General features: G+C 51.3%; 1 pseudogene; it reads left to right on the top strand.

Moving 5' to 3' along the window:
• Positions 1–691: 691 nt before the first annotated feature.
• LOC125533118 lies at positions 692–3,105 on the top strand (annotated as a pseudogene).
• The last annotated feature ends 14,973 nt before the right edge of the window (positions 3,106–18,078 follow it).

Below are 18,078 nucleotides of genomic sequence, written 5' to 3'. Positions count from 1 at the left end.
TCATTGCTATACTTTGCCGATCGTGGATCTAATCCCTTTGACATTTTTTTCTTTTTCCTCGCCTACGCATAGCTTTGGTCTTGAGTGTGTATTGGTGTTGAGTGTTGATTGTGTGCATCTTAGCTATGCAGAGGCTGAGTGTATGTTCATAGCGTTTGTATCCTCTTGATGCTTCATTTTAAGCCAATAAAATTCACCTTTTATCAAAAAAGGACCAATTTTGCATATAGATCTGCCAAACACTGCATCCTTATTTCAGATCGAGACAACAACCCTAGCCAAAGAAAACTATCCCTGACAACCTCCTATTTTCTTAGGACTTCAGAGGAATCTTGATGCATAATAGCTATTGTTTAATGGATCAAATACTAAAACGCACCAAACCTGGTTAGGTAACTCTTTGCAGGGTAAGCTATTACTGGATCAACTTAGAACTGCCCATATGCCAGTCCTATCTCTAGACGCAATACTCAGGAGCTACTCTTGTCTTAAGCCTGCTCTAGAAGGTGGAAGCATCAATCTGCCTAGGTAGCTGCTGCATGCCGGTATGTCGCATTTTATCCTGCTTTTTGCTCCTTATTAACCTCTCTCTAGCATGCAGATGCAACCCATACCAGATGATGCATGCTTGCATACGTGATGCCAGTGTAACAAACTTATCTTGATTGCAGTGTATGCAGGAGGTAGCGAAATGGCTATAGCATGGGTGGAAGCTCTGGTGACGCGATTGAATTTCCTTGTGTTCCGGATAGTGCCGCTTGTCAGCTTAGGCATGTATCTCATCCTCGCCATCTTCTCCGACAGCCGCCGGCGTGAAGACAAAGGTTGGAACTGGAAGAGATCTTGGAAGAGAGTGTTAGTGTGGGTGGCGTACCAGCTGACTGACTGGGGCCCGGCATATGTCATCGGCAACCTGTACCTTGAAACCGAGCCGCACGACAAGATAACCGTCGCATTCTGGGTGCCATTCCTCCTGATGCACCATGCTCGGTCGGACAACATCAGCGCCTACGCAACAGAGGACATTAAGCTCTGGGAGCGCCTAATCGTGATAGAGATCCCCTTATCTTTGGGATCCTGCTTCATTGTGTGTAGGTATATACTTACTGAATGTTCTGCTGACTGGTTTTTGCGCTGGGCGGCTGGCATCATGTTAGCCCTGGGCCTTTTGAAGCATCTGGAGGGTATGCTGGCACTATGGCGAAGCGACTTGGGCCACATCCGGAAGAGCGGGTTATCCAACAAGCAGACGATCAAACTTGATGATTATAGAGATCAACGGAAGCTGAACCTAGAAGATGAGGAAGCCCTGCTGATTGCTCATGACCTGTTCGAGATCTGCAAGGGAGCCTTCTGTGATTATAAGGCAAAAATGGGTGATAGGGATGATAAAAAAATGGATCATGACGCCATCAGAAGCATGTTCACTGATAGATGGGAGAGTATGTGCAAGGTAGTGGAGATGGAACTCTCCCTTATGTATGATATCCTCTACACCAAGGCATCCGTAGTCCACACCTGCCATGGCTATTGCATCCGTGTGGCCTCACCGCCACTGCGCTGCTGCTGTTTTTTCTCCACTGCAAAAAGGGCATGGAGCCAATAGATAAAGATGTCAGTTACATATTGCTGAGGACGACCCTCTTCCTCGACTTGAGATGGCTGTTCGGAGCACTAGCATCAGCATGGACATATTCATACTTCAAACGCCTGCCACACAATTGGTTGAAGCATGAATTATGTTGCCGGGGAGGATGGAAGAAGCTCCGTTACTGGGGTGTGTCTCAGTTTCTCTCCCGGTTCTCCTTGTGGTTGTGGACATGCGCATGTCCCAAGGATCCCAACAAAAGCTACAGAAGGTGGGCGGGCACCTTCGGGCAGCGCAACTTGTTGGACCAGTGCACCGCAGGAAACAGGCACAGCCTATACAGCGTATCCAGACTGGAGATTGAATCGGAAGACCACTCCAGAGACTCTGAGATTCCATACCTTGTCAAGAAGCTGGTGTTCAAGGTTCTATGTGCAGATTTATTCCCTCCTCCCCAGAAACCGACTGGCACCGGTTGCAAAGATAAGGAAGAACCAGAGAAGGTTCCCCCTGTGGGAGGAATTAACCGAACAAGCCCTCCGTTGCTGCCCTGCCCCAGGGAGTGGATCTGCAGTGGTATGGACAATGTACCTCCTGCATGGGCGCACCATTGCCCTTGCGAGGAAGCGGCAATGACCTCATCCGGTCCCTATGAGCAACAAACTGATGATTGCTGGAGGTATGATCAAGCCCCGCCTGAAACCTATGAGCAAGCTTGTCTCTGGAGAAATGTCCACGTCGGTTCCATTCATGACCAGTCCACGCTCAAGCTCAACAACCCCAACAATCAAGCTGCTCCCCCCAAGTCCACGGATTTCCCTCCTGAGCTTCAAGACGCCGTCCTCATATGGCACATCGCCACGGATGTTTTCCTCTCAAGTAACCACACCGCAGCGCTCCAAGATGATGGGAAGGCAATCAAGGCGATATCAGATTACATGGTGTTCCTCCTCTCCAAACGCCCCAGCATGCTGCCGGGCCTCAAGCTCCGCAGCCTGTACGAGAATGCCCGCACTACTCTGAAGGAGATAGGGAAAGTTAAAGAGAAGGATAATCCCAGTAGTTATACAACAAAACAAGAGAAGGCTAATGAGCTTGGCAAGTGGATGCTGAAAAATGTGCATCATCTCAAGGACCCAACTTCTGCTATCAGGAAAGAATTAAGGAAGGATCGTCTCGAGGGCCTTGATACTCTGTTGGAAGGAACTCATTTCGCTCGGGTCCTGCTACGCCAAATACCTGATTGGAGGGATACTGACGTGGAAAAAAGTATGCGTAAACTTGCGTGCTGGATTCCACGTCTGCAGGAACTTCAGTATATGGATGATTCTCGCATGTTAAAGTTCATCCTAGAAGAGTGGGTGCATCTGCTCATGTACGCGTCCATCCGGGCTAGCAGGGAGGCCCATGCCGAGCAGCTCAGCTGTGGCGGCGAGCTCACGACCCTCGTGTGGATCATCACGGAGCACGCGGAAGACACGTTTGTCAGATCCAAGTGCCCATCGCTTTTCCTTTAAAAATGCTGCCTCATGAGACTAGCAAGTTGTGCTCTTGGTTTGGCGGTCTTGGTTTGTATCCGTGTATCTCTTTCCTCCGGTTTGGTTGTATTTGTGTTCATCTATATCTCTGCTTCTCTGGTGAAAAAAAGGTGTCTATTGATCACCTACTGTTTAAACTCTGTTGTGATACTTTTCATCCCACTAGCTAATCTGTAGTCTCCTTCAGTATCTAGTTGTAATCTTGTTTTTCTGGTTTGGTGGTTGTACTCTGTACTCCTTCAGTTCATTTTTATTACAACTTTCTGGTTTGTTTGTATGTGCTTCAATATTTACCTGAGAAAGAGAAACTTTTCATTATTAACAGAGATGGGTTCAGATTGTATTCTTGATGAGAGATTTGGTTCATTTTCAATCTTTCGTGATGAGGCCTGTTTCTTTTTTCGCTGGAACATTTGCTAGCTTCATGGGATGTTGGTTTCCTGACCGTACTCTATATTAAGCTTTCATTTTACTACCCGAATTTGATGGCTTTTGAATATTTTTCCCCACCAATGTTACTGATGTGTCTATGCTGTTCTTGAAATCCTTTGCTCACTGTACCAAATGAATTTGTACAGTCTTGCTTGTTCACATTTTTCTAGTTGTGATGCCAATTCTTGTGTGGACCGGATATAACATTGATATTTCGTGCAAATAAGCAGTTTACAATAACAATCTTGTAAATGAAACAAGCATGAAAGGTGTTTTTATACTTTACACCATTCATCACCAAAAATAAGCTAAGATCCATAAGCCTTTAGAAACCCAATCAAATGAATTTCACTGTTTTTTCTTTTCACCGCGGCTTAAGCAGATTCTACTGGGACAACTGGCTTATGCACAAGCCGAAGCTGAAGCAATTCCTAAACCAGCCTAGCCTGGAGTTGTATCTCTGAATTAATTGATTTGTCATTTCCTTGCTACCCTTGATTTGCATCAGCAAGTGATATGTCCGAATCTTGATCTAAGAGGCCTCCGTGGATTTGCCCTTAGCATCGCGTGTCTCGTCTTGCAGCAATAACGGGTGATCGACCCTACCAACAGCGGAGCGGCGGCACACCATCAACTCGTGCCGATGGACGGGTGGAGCAAGGTGGATGGTTCCCAAAGGACCTGATTGTATTTTTATGTGTGAGGGATTCTCTATTACGAGACCCTTGTTCTTTCGCGAAAAGGAAAATGTTTTACAGGTCTCGTGCATGAAACCAAAAAACAGTTGTAGAAGGATGTCACAAAAAAAGGCAGTTGTAGGATCCTGCACTTACTTATAGCAGGTTACTTGATCAAACAACGCAAACTACCAGCTCGCTCGATTACTACCAGGTTAGTCGACGGCAAAACATTCTACCAGATTGAGAATAATAGGGTGAAGGCACTCGTGTGTAATTTTGAGATTTTTTAGAGTACCGCTGCGGACGATGACGACGAAGAGCCGCCTACGGCAAACAATTGGAGCCGGTGCCCCGCCCGTCGGGCCAAGCCTCGCCATCAAGTTCGAGGAACCACCGTGGCCTGGGCCATCCATGATTGATGCAGCATCATCTGCTGGTCCTCGTTGCCGTCAAAAAGAAGAGACAAAACGCAGCAGTTCTTGTACATCCCCAAAATACCCTCGCTCTGGATAATATTTTTTTTAAAGAAATGTTCGCCTCCTGGCCGCTGCCGCGCCCGACCAGCGATGGCAGCGCCCCTCACGTCGGCACGTCCGCCACCGACTCCCGGCAGAACCTTCCGGTTCCCAACTCCAAGGAGGACAGCGCCCCCGACCGTCGAGGAGGCAGGTGACGGCGCGGGCGCCCCACGTTCCCAGACAGCATGGTTGTGGCGGCGCCCCCTTCCGTCGCCCCCGGGGGCGACGAGGATACGGGTCCGACGCCCCTCAACGTCGTGCTGGATCGGCCGGCAACGCAGGCCCCGCACACGGTCTCCGGTATGACTGTCAATTTCGCGTCTGCCTACAGAGTTCTCTTTCTCACTTTTTTGTGCCATGGTTTTCATTGTTTTTTTTTTTGAATTTTCACCGGGGGAGAGAGTTTCCCCCACCTGAATATATTAATCAAGGAGGCAAAAACCCCAGAGATTACAAGCACCAACTAAGATGACTAGCAAGAGAATTACACAAGGGGGGGGGATAGAACAAACTGAAGGGTGCACCGAGATGCCTGTCCGTCCCTTGCTACTCCAGGGCCATTAACCAAGTATCAACATGGCCCCGGGCATCCGTTTTCAGGCGCCCACGCCACAGGAGAGTGTCCTCCCGGCAGCCCCGCAGCAACCGAACGAGAGAGGGCCGCTGCCCTTGGAATACCACCGCATTCCTATGTTTCCACAAGTGCCAACAATAGAGCATGGTGAAATCTCGGGCAGAGCTGACAACTGAGCTCGCCGAAGAAGCCAGCAGATCCAGGGCGTTAACCGCTGCGGCATTGACCTCAATGCCAACATGTCTCCAGAAAGCCGCTGCGAACGGGCAGGAGAAGACCAGATGGTCCGCGCTCTCCGGCTCCCTTTCACAGATTGGACACCCGGCCCCATCAGCTTCGACAATGTGCTTCTTCAGCAGCACGTCTCTGGTGTGAATGCGTCGCTGCGCCATCAGCCAACAGAAGAATTTGACTCTGGACGGCACCCGCGCATCCCAGATGAACTGCGCCCAATGTAAGGTCCTCCCGCCGAACCTCAGCAGCCGGTATGCTTTGGCAGACGACAGGCGCCCACCTGGGGCGGCGATGTGGATGAGAGACCGCTCGTCCTCCCCGCCTCGGACCAGCGCGGTTGAGATCATGGTTGAGACCGTAGCTAATTCCTTCTCCCTGCCCCGCGTGAGGCGCAGCACAAGGTGTTGGCGGAGCCCATCGGCTCGAACTTGCCAGACTGTCACCTCCACCGAAATGGAGTGTGAGAAGAGTGCAGGAACGCTGCCGCGATAGGACCACATGGCAGCCATCGGTCCATCCAGAAGGAGACAGTGCAGCCATCCATCACTTCCACTGAAGAGAGCGCGCGGTACAGGGGGATTAGCCTGGCTAGGACCACTCCCTGCTCTCCCAGGGCACGGTCACCATTGCCCAGCAGCGATCGCCCATTTGCCTCCACCCAGACCCAAGCCGCCCACCGCGATCGTTGAGCAACATGAAGTCTATGAACCATTTTCAGCAAGAGGCATTCATTTTGGGCTGCAAGGCTGCGAACCCCCAGCCCTCCTTCATTTTTCGCGCGGCAAACCCTGTCCCAGGCAACCAAGCATTGTGCTCCCGAGGCTCTCTCAGCAACATTCCATAGAAAGTCCCTCCGCATGGCATCCAGCTCTCTGATCAAAGCTGGGGGGAGGAGCAGGGCAGCCATGGCATAGGTTGGTAAGGCATCCAGAACCGCGTTGATAAGGACCAAACGTGCAGCGGGTGAGAGTAGGCGCGCCGCTCAACCAGCAAGATACTTATCTACTCTTGCGAGCATCGGCAGAAAATCCGTGAATTTCAGTTTTTCCCACGACAGCGGCAACCCGAGATAGGTTTGCGGGAAAGCTCCAACCGCGCAGCCCAGCGCCTGAGCGACCACACCCTGGGTCCCTTGATCAACATGAACTGGGACGAGTGTGCTTTTGGCAAAATTTATCCGCAGCCTAGTCGCCTCCGCGAACATATCCAGGATTTGACGGAGATGAACCGCGCCCTCCTCGTCTGCCCTCATGAGTACCAACATGTCGTCGGCATATTGGAGCACAACGGCGGGGGAGCCGGGCACCAGCGGATGCCTCATGACCGTATCCTGACGGATCAGCTGCTGCAGCACGTCTGCAACGATCAGGAAGAGGTAAGGCGAGATCGGATCCCCCTGGCGGAGACCACACTTCATTTCAAAAAATTTCGGGCACCCCATTCAGCAAGACCGCCGAGCGGGATGAACGGAGGATCCCGTCAATCCAGCCGCACCAAGCAGGTGGGAAGCCACGAACCTCCATGATAGAACGGAGGCTCTCCTAGTTAACCAAGTCAAAAGCCTTGGAGAAGTCTAGCTTCAACACAACTGCTGGCGTTTTCCTTCTGTGGCAGCATTGGACTAATTCAGTGGTATAGACAAAATTTTCAGAGATGCTCCTCCCTTTCACGAATCCAGACTGGTCTTCATCAATCAGATCCACAATCTGCTTTTGAAGCCTGGTCGTCAGCCCTCGGCACAAGATCTTGACATCTCCGTTTTGCAGGGAGACAGGCTGGAAATCAGCCGGCGTCGGCACACCGGCTGTCTTGGGGAGGAGAGCCACATAAGCTCGATTAATCCCATCCAGGGAGGCAGAACCGGACCAGAGGTCATCGAACAGCCTCTGAAGATCATCCGCCACTTCGCGCCAAGCCGCCTGGTAGAAGGCAGGCCCTAGCCCGTCGGGCCCAGGCGCACTGGTGCGGTCCAATGCCTCGACCACGGCCTTGACCTCTGCGCGGCTGAATGGAGCGATGAGAGGCGGGCCGTCCACCCGCGCCGAGTGGGCATACAACCCAGAGAGGGAGAAACGCCAGACGGGCCGTCGCGTCTGAGCTAAGAGGCCGGTGAAGAAGCCCAGTAGCGCGGCGGCCTTTCCTGCATGATCCACCACGCGTACCCCTTCGACTTCCAGGGAGGCGACTGTATTGCAACGACGACGGTGAGAGGCGGACGCGTGGAAGAACTGAGTGTTCTTGTCCCCCTCGCAGACCGCCCGCCTCTTCCCGTGTTGTCGCCAGTGAGCACATTGGCGGAGAATCGAGCTTGCAAGCGCCTGGCACGCGTCACCTCTCAGTGTTGATTCTTCTGCAGACAAAGAACGGTTTTCCTCCAAAAATTCAAAGAAACCGATCAAGAACCGGCAGTCGTTATCAAAAGTAGGGATGAACCGGTGACGCTTTTTCCAAGCCTTGGAAGCAGACCTAAATGCTTTCTTTTTGGCTGAAAGAATCCCAGCCGCGCCCGTGCCTCGGACCGAGTTAACCCAAGAAGGGAGAGTGGAAGGGAGGAGAAGGGGGTCAGTTAACCAAGCATTTTCGTAGAAGAAGCGAGAGGGGGTGGGGACTTTGGTGGAAGCAGCCACCAAAAGAGGGACATGATCAGACGTGGTGCGGGGAAAGGAGGAGAGAGTTGAGTCAGGGAAGGCCGCGTCCCACCTATTGTCGAAAAACGCCCTGTCCAAGCGAGCCAAGGTCGGGGGGTTCTGCCGATTAGGCCAAGTGTATAGACGATCCGAGAGATGCAGTTCGTGGAGGGCAGCAGAGTTGATCAAAGAGTTAAACTTAGCGGCACGCCTGACATCAAAGCGATCATTATTTTTCTCTGACGGATCACGGATAAGATTGAAATCACCAAGAACGAGCCAGGCATCCGAGACAATAGCAGGCAAGGCAACCATGTCTCCCATGAAAACATCCACGAGGGAGTGATCAGAGGGCCCGTACACATTGGTAATCGTCATACGTGTGGCCGAGGAAGTGCAAGCCAGCGTGACAGTACGAGAGAAACGCGATTCAGAAGAGGAAACCAGGGAGTAACGCGCAGGATCCCAGGCCGTCACCACACCTCCACGGCTCCCATCCGCATCCTTGGTGAGAAGCTCCATGAGGCGCCCTGGAAGGAAGGTAGCAGCCTTACGGGAGTCTAAGACAGAAAGCTTACTTTCCTGAAGGCAAACAAGACTAGGGTTGGCTGAGATCACAAGGTTTTTGACAACGTCGCATTTGTCCTTAGAACCCAAACCCTGGACATTCCAGAACAACACACGGACAGTCATAACGGAACTACTCCCCATTACAATGACAAACACCATAGCAACACGAATTAAGGGAAACACCAGCGTAGTGCAGGAAAGAGCGAAGAAAAGATACAAGCCAGCCCGAGGGGATGCGGATAAACGACGACTCACGGCTTGCCATCGCCACAGCAGTGACAAAGTCAGGGCCGCTAATCATCAGCCGAGGCAGGCACCGGGGCAGTGGGAATGGAAGCAGCCGAGCGACTTTTTTCTTGCTTAAGGGGGCAAGAACGCCATCAAGGATCTTGTCTTTCTCTGCCTTCGCCTTGAGCCTGGGAGAGCATCCCATCAGAGCTTCTTTCAGGGCTTTGAGTCTGACAGCTTTGGCTTCAACGCTGACCCAGACCGCACTCTCCTTCCTTGCCAGACGGAGACTGCGCCTGGCTTCGCCTCCAGCTCCTATCAGCTCGGCAGCAGGCAGGTCCCCGTCCAGCTCGACAATGGTCACCGTAGAGCGGGAGCTTTTCGAGCCAGAGACGGGCGAATCGAGGAGGAGAGGAGAGGTGGGAAGAGGCGGCGCTCCAAGCACACGGGGGAGAGCGCTCCCCAGGCCGGGGAGAGGCGGCGCTCCAAGCACACGCAGCACCGAAGCGAGCCGCCGCCCACTCCCACGCCCGCGCCCCCGGAAGGGAGCGTTGACGGTGCCGCCGCGCCCCCGCCCCGCTGGCGCCCCCTGGAGGACGGGGAAGTTGTGTGCAAAGGGGGGCGGGGGGTCATGGAAGAAGGGCAGGTACTGCCCATCTCTGGAGAAGGAGTCGGAGACGGCCCACGCGCGCACCGGCCAGACGGAGATCACCCTAACACCCCATCGATTGCCGATAGGCCAAATGTCACAGGGCACATCCCGCGGGTTGCAGAGGCGCACCACAACCCTCACCGTGGCCAGCTCACGCCACGCGAGGACCAACGGGTCAATCTCAAGCACCTTGCCGAAGGGCGCGAAGGCCGCCGCGATGCCGACAGGATTCAGGTGTTCGGAGGGGAAGCAAGTGGCGGCGAGGAGGGCACACGTCCCCACGTGCACCTTCGTGCGGGCATACTGCTCCTCGCGATGGAGATCGATGCGTGCGCCCTCGTGCATGAAGGGTTGGTGGTGCATGGCTTCCTCATGGTCCGCCGGGGTGGCAAAGCGCGGGTACATGGCCCCGATCGACGAAGGGATGGTCTCGGGGAGGATGTGCCCGATGTCACGCAGGAGGGCAGCCTGCACCGCCACAGTGTCATTGTAGAAGGCATTCGGAGGCTCGATGGTGACCAACGCGAGCCGCAAGGCCGCGGAGTAGTCGCCGTCCGGCATGAAGACCTCAACAGAGTCCGGGCGGCGGGACTCAGCAGCAATGGAGCGACCCGACGACCGAGAGGACTCCGAGCTTTCCAGCGACCCCATGATGGAGGTAGGAGCGCGGCCGGACCCCGACCCATCAACGCCGGGAGCAGGGCGCGCAGCCGCAAGCCCCTGACCATGGTCGCCGCCCAGGACCGGCTCGGGGTGGCTCGTCACCGGAGAGGAGGGGGCGGGGGACGACGGGGGAGAGGACACCACAGCAGAGGTGGATATGTCGCGAAACCGCAGTTCCTTGCCCACTTCAGGGATGCTCTCCGGCAGCGAACTGGAGCCCCCAGTTTCGAACCCCCCGAGGAGGGGCACGTCACCCAGGGCTCGGGCAGCACGGGCGGCGGTGGAGGGGTACGGTGTGGCGGGGCGCCGGGCAGGAGGAGGTGGCGGTGGAGGCGGAGATGTGGCGGAGGGCATCGGCCTGGGTGGGGAGGTGCAGGGGGCGTGGCGGTGCGCGGACTTGCGAGGGGACGCCATGGCGCAACGCGGTGATCCGGCGCGGTGGCCCGAGACACGGCAGCGTCGGCAACGAACAGGGTCGCGGCAGTCCCTGACGAAATGGAGAGTGGAGAGGCAGCGGAAACAACCCGAGAGCGATAGCGGGGGGATGAAAGGGCGCGGGGTAGGTTTTTGGCTATGGTTAGTGGAGAGGAGTGCGTCCCGATATCGGCTTCCCCCCGCACCGGCAGGGGAAGTAAACGCTGATGTGACAGCCGCTGCTGGGCCATCACTCCCCCTGCAGTCAATGCCCGGCGAACAGCCGCTTCGGACAGCGGAGCTGTCGCACTGGGTTGCGACCACACTTGCCGGGCGATTGGGAGCGGGATGGGCAGGAGATCTCTCGGGCGTTCTCGACGAATCAGCGGGCGAAACGTTAGCCTGCGGCAGGGGGAGCAAACCGAGGGAATTAAACCCTGAGGGGATGGGGCACCAAATCTCTAAAAGCCTATGGCGGCTAGCCTTAGCCCCTCCCGCAGTAACACCCGGTTGGTGCCCGCGGCCATCCACGCGCGAAGCGCGAGCCACGCGCACAGCGCGCTTCCGGGCCCTTGCCGCGGCAGCGTAGGCCCCACCCTTAGAGACGAACAGCGAGAGGTTGATGGCGTGCAAGAGGCCAGGTCCGACGGCGACGAGGAACTCAGCGACGGCGGGGCTAGCAACCTCTACAGAGAAGACCAGAGCACGGTCGGGGGAGGCGATGAGCTTTTCATCTGGCGAGCAGAAGAAGTAGGAGAGAAGGTTCGCAATCCCGCTTGCCGAGAAGCACTTCGCCGGAAAAGGGGCAACGACCCAGAGAACACCAGGAGGGCCAAGCACAGGGGCGGCCACCGTGTTGCGGGGCACAGAGGTGAGGAACGAGGCCAGCACAGGCTGACGGAAGGCAATGCCCGGACGCGGAACCAAGGCACGGGGAAGAGCATGGGACGAACAACCGACAGAGAGCGAGTTAGGGTTACCTCCAGGGCAGGAGCCAGCAGCCAGAGCGGCGTGGGGGTGGCTCGGGACGACTGCCGGACTTGGGGAGGACGGTGGAGGTGGATCAGCCGCCGCGCCCTCGGACGTCGGCGCGTCGCCAGGCGGGTCGCCAGGCGGGTCGCCAGAGTCCATCCTCCCAAATGTATTTTTCCTGGTTTTCATTGTTATGTTCGCCTTAATAAGAAGGGATCCTGACGAGGATGCGGGAGCGGAGGACGGGGAGTCTACGACGACGATGCAGATTATATGCCCAAGCTCTCCCTCTCTCAATCTCTCTGCCCATCACCTGGAAGATGAGCACCACTACATTTTCTTTTCTGTATCTACTACTCTACTCAACGCAGATAAGCAAACCAAGCATTTGTGGCTTGATAAGAGCCGTAGCTAGTCCACTGACCACTCTACTTGATAGCCAAGTAGATGCACTTATGGTCTTATAGCTTCAGCGCATGCGCAATCATGTGCCCAAAACCATACGTTTGTCTTATAGCTTCAGCATATGTGCCCAAAACCACACATTTGTCTTTTGATTTCACCATTTACCCGTACCTCCTGATTTCTTCCCATACCTGTCACCTGGCCCGCTAAAATATACCCCTCTCAGGCGTAAATTTCAGGACATTCATAAATATATCAGCAGCCTTATGTAATCTGCGTCCCCTGTTCAAATCATACACATTCACAAAAAAGGAAAGGCAGGGCAAGTGAGGAATTCACCAAATTGTACTCTTGATGAGAGATTTTGTTCATTTTCAATCCTTCTTGACGAGCCCTGTTCCCTTTCCGCTGGAACACGAGTTGCATGCCTGGCATGTTGTTTTCCTGACCGTACTCTGTACTAAGCTTTCATTTCTTGAAACAGGCTTTCACGTCCGCTCTATATATAAAGCAAATTAAGCTTTCATTTTACTACCAGAATTTGATGACTTTTGATATTTTTTTCCACTAATGTTACTGATGTGTCTACGCTGTTCTTGAAATCGGTTGCTCACTGTACCAAATGAATTCGTACAATCTTGCTTGCTCGTTCACATTTTTCCAGTTGTGATGCCAATTCTTGCGTGAACCGGATATAACATTGATATTTTGTGCAAATAAACAGTTTAAAATAACAATCTTATAAATTAAACAAGCATAAAAGGTGTTTTTTATATAATTTACACAATTCACCACCAGAAATAAGCTAAGATACATAAGGGCATGTACAATGGTGCTATCTTAGGAGTGCCAGTAGGATCAATGATGAGGTAGAGAAAAGAGAACTCATAAGAAAAGGCTTGTCTTCTCTTATTTAAGAGAAGACAAGAGATGATCTCTTAGCACAATATGTCTCACCACGTTTTTAGGAATTGCCGGTTATTGAAGATAAGACTAAGAGATGACCCATTGTAAATTCTCTTTTTTGTCATCTCTAAATTAGATGCAAAACTTAAGATAAGACTATCTTATCAACCATTGTACATGCCCTAAGCCTTTACAACCCAATCAAATGAATTCCTCTGTTTTTTTTCTTTTCAACACAGCTTAAGCAGACTTCACTCGGACAACTGGCTTATGCACAAGCTGAAGCTATTCCTAACCCAGACTGGAGTTGTACCCAGGGGTGATTATACTCAACAGGCTTCATCAGGCTCTAGCGTACCCTCAAAATTTGCCACACAAAAAAACACCACCGATGATCAGCACAATAGTAGTTATGTCTGAATCTTGATCTAAGAACCAACCACTACTCCGTGGCTTTGCCCCTAGCATCAGTAAGTGATATGTCTGATTTGCAATAACAACGGGTGATCAACCCTTCCAACGGTGGAGCGGCGGGGCACCATCAACAGCGGTGCCGGCAATGCAGGCCCCGCCCGCGGTCTCTGGTGTGACTCCCAATTTCGCGTCTGCCTCCGAGTTCTCTGTCGACTTTTCTGTGCCATGGTTTTCATGCTAAATGTCCGCCTTAATTCGAAGGGATCATGACGAGGATGCTGAAGCGGACGACGGGGAGTTAACGACGACGATGCAGAGTATATGCCCAAGCGCCACTTCGCTGATTTTGGTGAGCTCTCCCTCTCTCCATCTCTCTGCCCCTTCACGAGGACGATGAGCACCACTACATTTTCTTCTCTACATACTACTCTACTCAACGCAGATAAGCAAACCAAGTATTTGTGAGGCGCAAGCCGGAGCTAGTCCACTGACCACTCTACTTGATAGCCAAGTAGATACACTTATGGTCTTATAGCTTCAGCGCATGCGCAATCATGCGCCCAAAACCATACATTTGTCTTATAGCTTCAGTATATGTGCCCAAAACCATACATTTGTCTTTTGGTTTCACCTATTACCCGTACCTCCAGATTTCTTCCCATACCTGTCACCTGGCCCGGTAAAATATACCCCTCTCAAGCGTAAATTTCAGAACAGTCATAAATATATCAACAGCCTTATGTAATATGCATCCTCTGTTCAAATCATACACATTCACAAAAAAAGAAAGGCAGAGCAAGTGGGGAATTCACCAAATTGGACGCTTCCCTGTCTTTTTCGCAGTCGAGGCCTTTTGTTTGTATTGTCAATGATAGCTAGGGTTCACATGTTATGCACTATTAGCGGATCAACTTAGAAATGCCCATGTGCCAGTCTTATAATACTACTTATCTCTAGAGTTAAGACTAAAGAACAACTCTTGTCTTTAGTCTTGACTGGAAGTGCAGACGGAGCTCATTGTCCTCAATCTGCCTAGCTGCTGCGTGCTGGTATGTACATGCTCGATCATGGTTTTTGGTCCTTAATATCCTCTCTCTAGCATGCTGCAACACATACTAGAGCATGCTTGCATATGTGATATGAGTGTAGTAACAAACTAATCTTAATTGATGTGCCTGCAGGTGGTAGCAAAATGGCTGCAGCATTGGTCGAAGCTTGCGTGAAGTGGTTGAGTGTCTATGTGTACTGCATAGTGCCGCTTCTCACCTTACTCATGCATCTCATCCTCGCCATCTTCTCTGACAGCCGCCGGCGTGAAGGCAGAGGTTGGAAGAGAGTACTCATGTGGGTGGCGTACCAGCTGACGGACTGGGCCCGACTAGGGGTGGAAAGTGGTAGCGGATAATCCGAAATATCCGATATTCGTATTCGAGAAAATGCCTATTCGTATCCGAAACATCCGCGTCCGAACCAAAATAGAAATGGAAATTATCCGTATCCGAATTTATTAAACAAATAAAAATAAAATATGGTAGGAGATTTTGACACAAATATGAATATGGAAATGGATATATCCGTATCCGAATAAGATTATGGGAGGTAATTTTCAAAATTCTAGACCCAGTATTCCAATTATCCAACATAAAAGCCAAATAAGGGGTCAAATTTTACTCTTTATATGATTAAACTTATAAATTATTATGCATTACAATAATATTTATTTATAAAATATCATTGACTTATTGTATGTCACAAGTTGATTATTTTAGGTCACATAGCTATCGACTAATTTACTTGATATTATTCGTATCTGTTCCGAATCAAGAAAATATCCAATACGTATCCGTATTCGAATAATATCCGAGCCGCATCTGTATCCGATAACATCCGTATTCAGATTCGGATTCGTTTTGTAAATATGAAAATGGAAGTGGTAAGAGCACTATCCGATCCGCATCCGATCCGTTTCCACACCTAGGCCCGACATATGTCATCGGCAACCTGTACCTTGAAACCACACCGAGCGAGAAGATGATGGTCGCCTTCTGGGTCCCGTTCCTCCTGCTCCACCACGGTCGCCCGGACAACATCGGAGCCTATGCCATAGAGGACGCTAAGCTCTGGCTGCGCCTGCTCGTGTTAGACATCCCCTTGTCCGTGGGATCCTTCTTTGTTGTATACAGGTATATACTTGCCGAATGCATTGCCGGCTTGTATTTGCGCTGGGCGTCTGGCATCATGTTACCTTTGGGCATTTTGAAGCATCTCGAGAATACTCTGGCGCTATGGCGAAGCGAATTGGGCCACATTCGAAACAGAGGGTTTTTCCAACAAGCAGATGTTCAACCTTGATGATTATAGAGATCAAGAGAAGCTGTCGGAACTCGACGATGAGAAAGCCCTGCTGGTTGCTCATGACCTGTTTGAGATCTGCAAGGGAGCCTTCTGTGATTATCCGTCAAACATAAAATCATGATGACGTCATGAACACGTTCTCTGAAGATAGATGGGGGAGTATGTGCAAGGTCGTGGAGATGGAACTCTCCCTTATGTATGACATCCTCTACACAAAGGCAGCAGTGGTCCACACCTGGCATGGCTACGCTATCCGTCTGGCCTCGCCGCCCCTCACCGCCATCGCGCTCCTGCTGTTTGGTCTCCACTGCAAAGAGAGCATGCCGACAGAAGATGAAGTTATCAGTTATGTATTGCTGTGTATGACCCTCCTCCTCGATGTGAGATGGCTGTTCAGAGCACTAGCGTCAGGCTGGACATATTCATACTTCGAACGTATGCCATGCAATTGGTTGAAGCATGAATTTTGGTGCCAGGGGTAATGGAAGAAGCTCCGAAGGTTTGTCAAGTCGCTGTGTATTTCCCAGCTCTCCTTGTGGTTGTGGACATGTGCATGTCCGGCCCAAAGAGCCCAAAAGCTACAGAAGGTGGTCGGGCATCTTCGGGCAGTGTAACTTGTTGAGCCAGTGCACCGCTGGAAACAGGCACAACCTATACAGCATACCTAGACTGGCGATTGAATGGGAAGGCCACTCGAGTTTGAGGGACTTTCAATGGGAAGACCATTCAAGAGGCCTTGAGATTCCAGACAGTGTCAAGAAGCTGGGGTTCCAAAACATATGGGAAAAGTTATTCCGTGATCCCGTGGAACTGGCGAAACGTGAGCGACAAAGCAACACTGATGATTCACCTCCAAGGCCACCAAACCACGACAAGCGCTGCCCGAGCTGTGGGGAGCTCCCCGACTATTGCACATGTCATCCAACGTCAACGAACCCCGTCAAGGGCTGCTTCGATGTCTCATCGAACCCCGACTATTGCACATGTGTGCATCCAGGGTCACTGGACCCTGGTGGTCATTGCCTTGGTATCCTGTATGGGCCTCCAGGGACGCCATACCCCAGGGAGCGGATCTGCAATGGCATAGATGATGAGCCTGCTCTATGTCCGCAATACCCCAGAGAGTGGTGTAAAAGTATATGGGAAGCGTAGAACCCTTTCTCTCAGACCGCACGTATATATTGGGCAAAAGCCTTGGCATACAAGTTACAGGGGAGATCGAGAGAACGATCAAGAGATCGACCGAGATCGACCGGGGCGGTCGTTACAGAAGGATAAGAGAGAAGAAGGGATAGGAGATAGTACAGAATTTAAACAAACTTCTATCCCTATACAACTCCTATACACGTCTATTCTAACACTCCCTCTCAATCTAAACCTCAATGAGCTTTGCCAAGGTTAAGATTGTACTTAAATTCATTCAACCTTCTCTCTGTAAGGGGCTTTGTAAACCCATCTGCAAGTTGATCTCCTGTGGGGATAAACCGAATTTCCAGAAGCTTTCGAGCTACTCTTTCTCTGACAAAATGGAAATCAATCTCAATGTGTTTTGTCCGTGCGTGGAAAACAGGATTTGCTGAGAGATACGTTGCACCAATATTATCACACCATAATCTCGCAGCCTGTGGAGTTTTAACTCCAAGCTCATAGAGTAATGTTTGTATCCACATCACTTCAGTTGTAGCATTAGCCAGGGCCTTATATTCAGCCTCTGTGCTTGACCTAGAAACCGTGGCCTGTTTTCTTGCACTCCATGACACAAGATTAGTTCCCAGAAACACAACAAAACCACATGTAGATCTTCTATCATCAGCACATCCTGCCCAGTCAGCATCAGAGTATGCAGTAACAAGCATAGAAGAGGACTTGGTAATGTTGAGACCAAGACCTTCTGAGAACTTGAGATACCTTAGAATTCTTTTAACTGCAGTCCAATGAGTAGTTCTAGGTGCATGTAAATATTGGCATACCTTGTTTACTGAATAAGATATATCAGGACGAGTGAGTGTCAAGTACTGCAAGGCACCTACAACACTCCTATAATTTGTTGCATCCTCTGGTCCAAGAACTTCTCCACTTTCCACTGTAAGCTTTTCTGAGGTAGAAATCGGAGTGTTAACAGGCTTACACTTCTCCAATCCTACTCTCCTGAGAATATCAGTTGTATATTTTTCTTGTGAGAGAAGTATGCCATCTTTAACTTGCTTAACCTCTATACCAAGAAAATAGTGAAGATCACCCAAGTCCTTGAGAGCAAACTCCAACTTAAGATCTTAAGCAAGCAAGTGGTGGCATCTGAACTTGAACT

Source organism: Triticum urartu, chromosome 1 (genome assembly GCF_003073215.2).
Source record: "Triticum urartu cultivar G1812 chromosome 1, Tu2.1, whole genome shotgun sequence".
Taxonomy (NCBI): domain Eukaryota; kingdom Viridiplantae; phylum Streptophyta; class Magnoliopsida; order Poales; family Poaceae; genus Triticum; species Triticum urartu.
The sequence above is the reverse complement of the archived record's forward strand: the minus strand, read 5'-3'. Positions and strand labels throughout refer to the sequence as shown.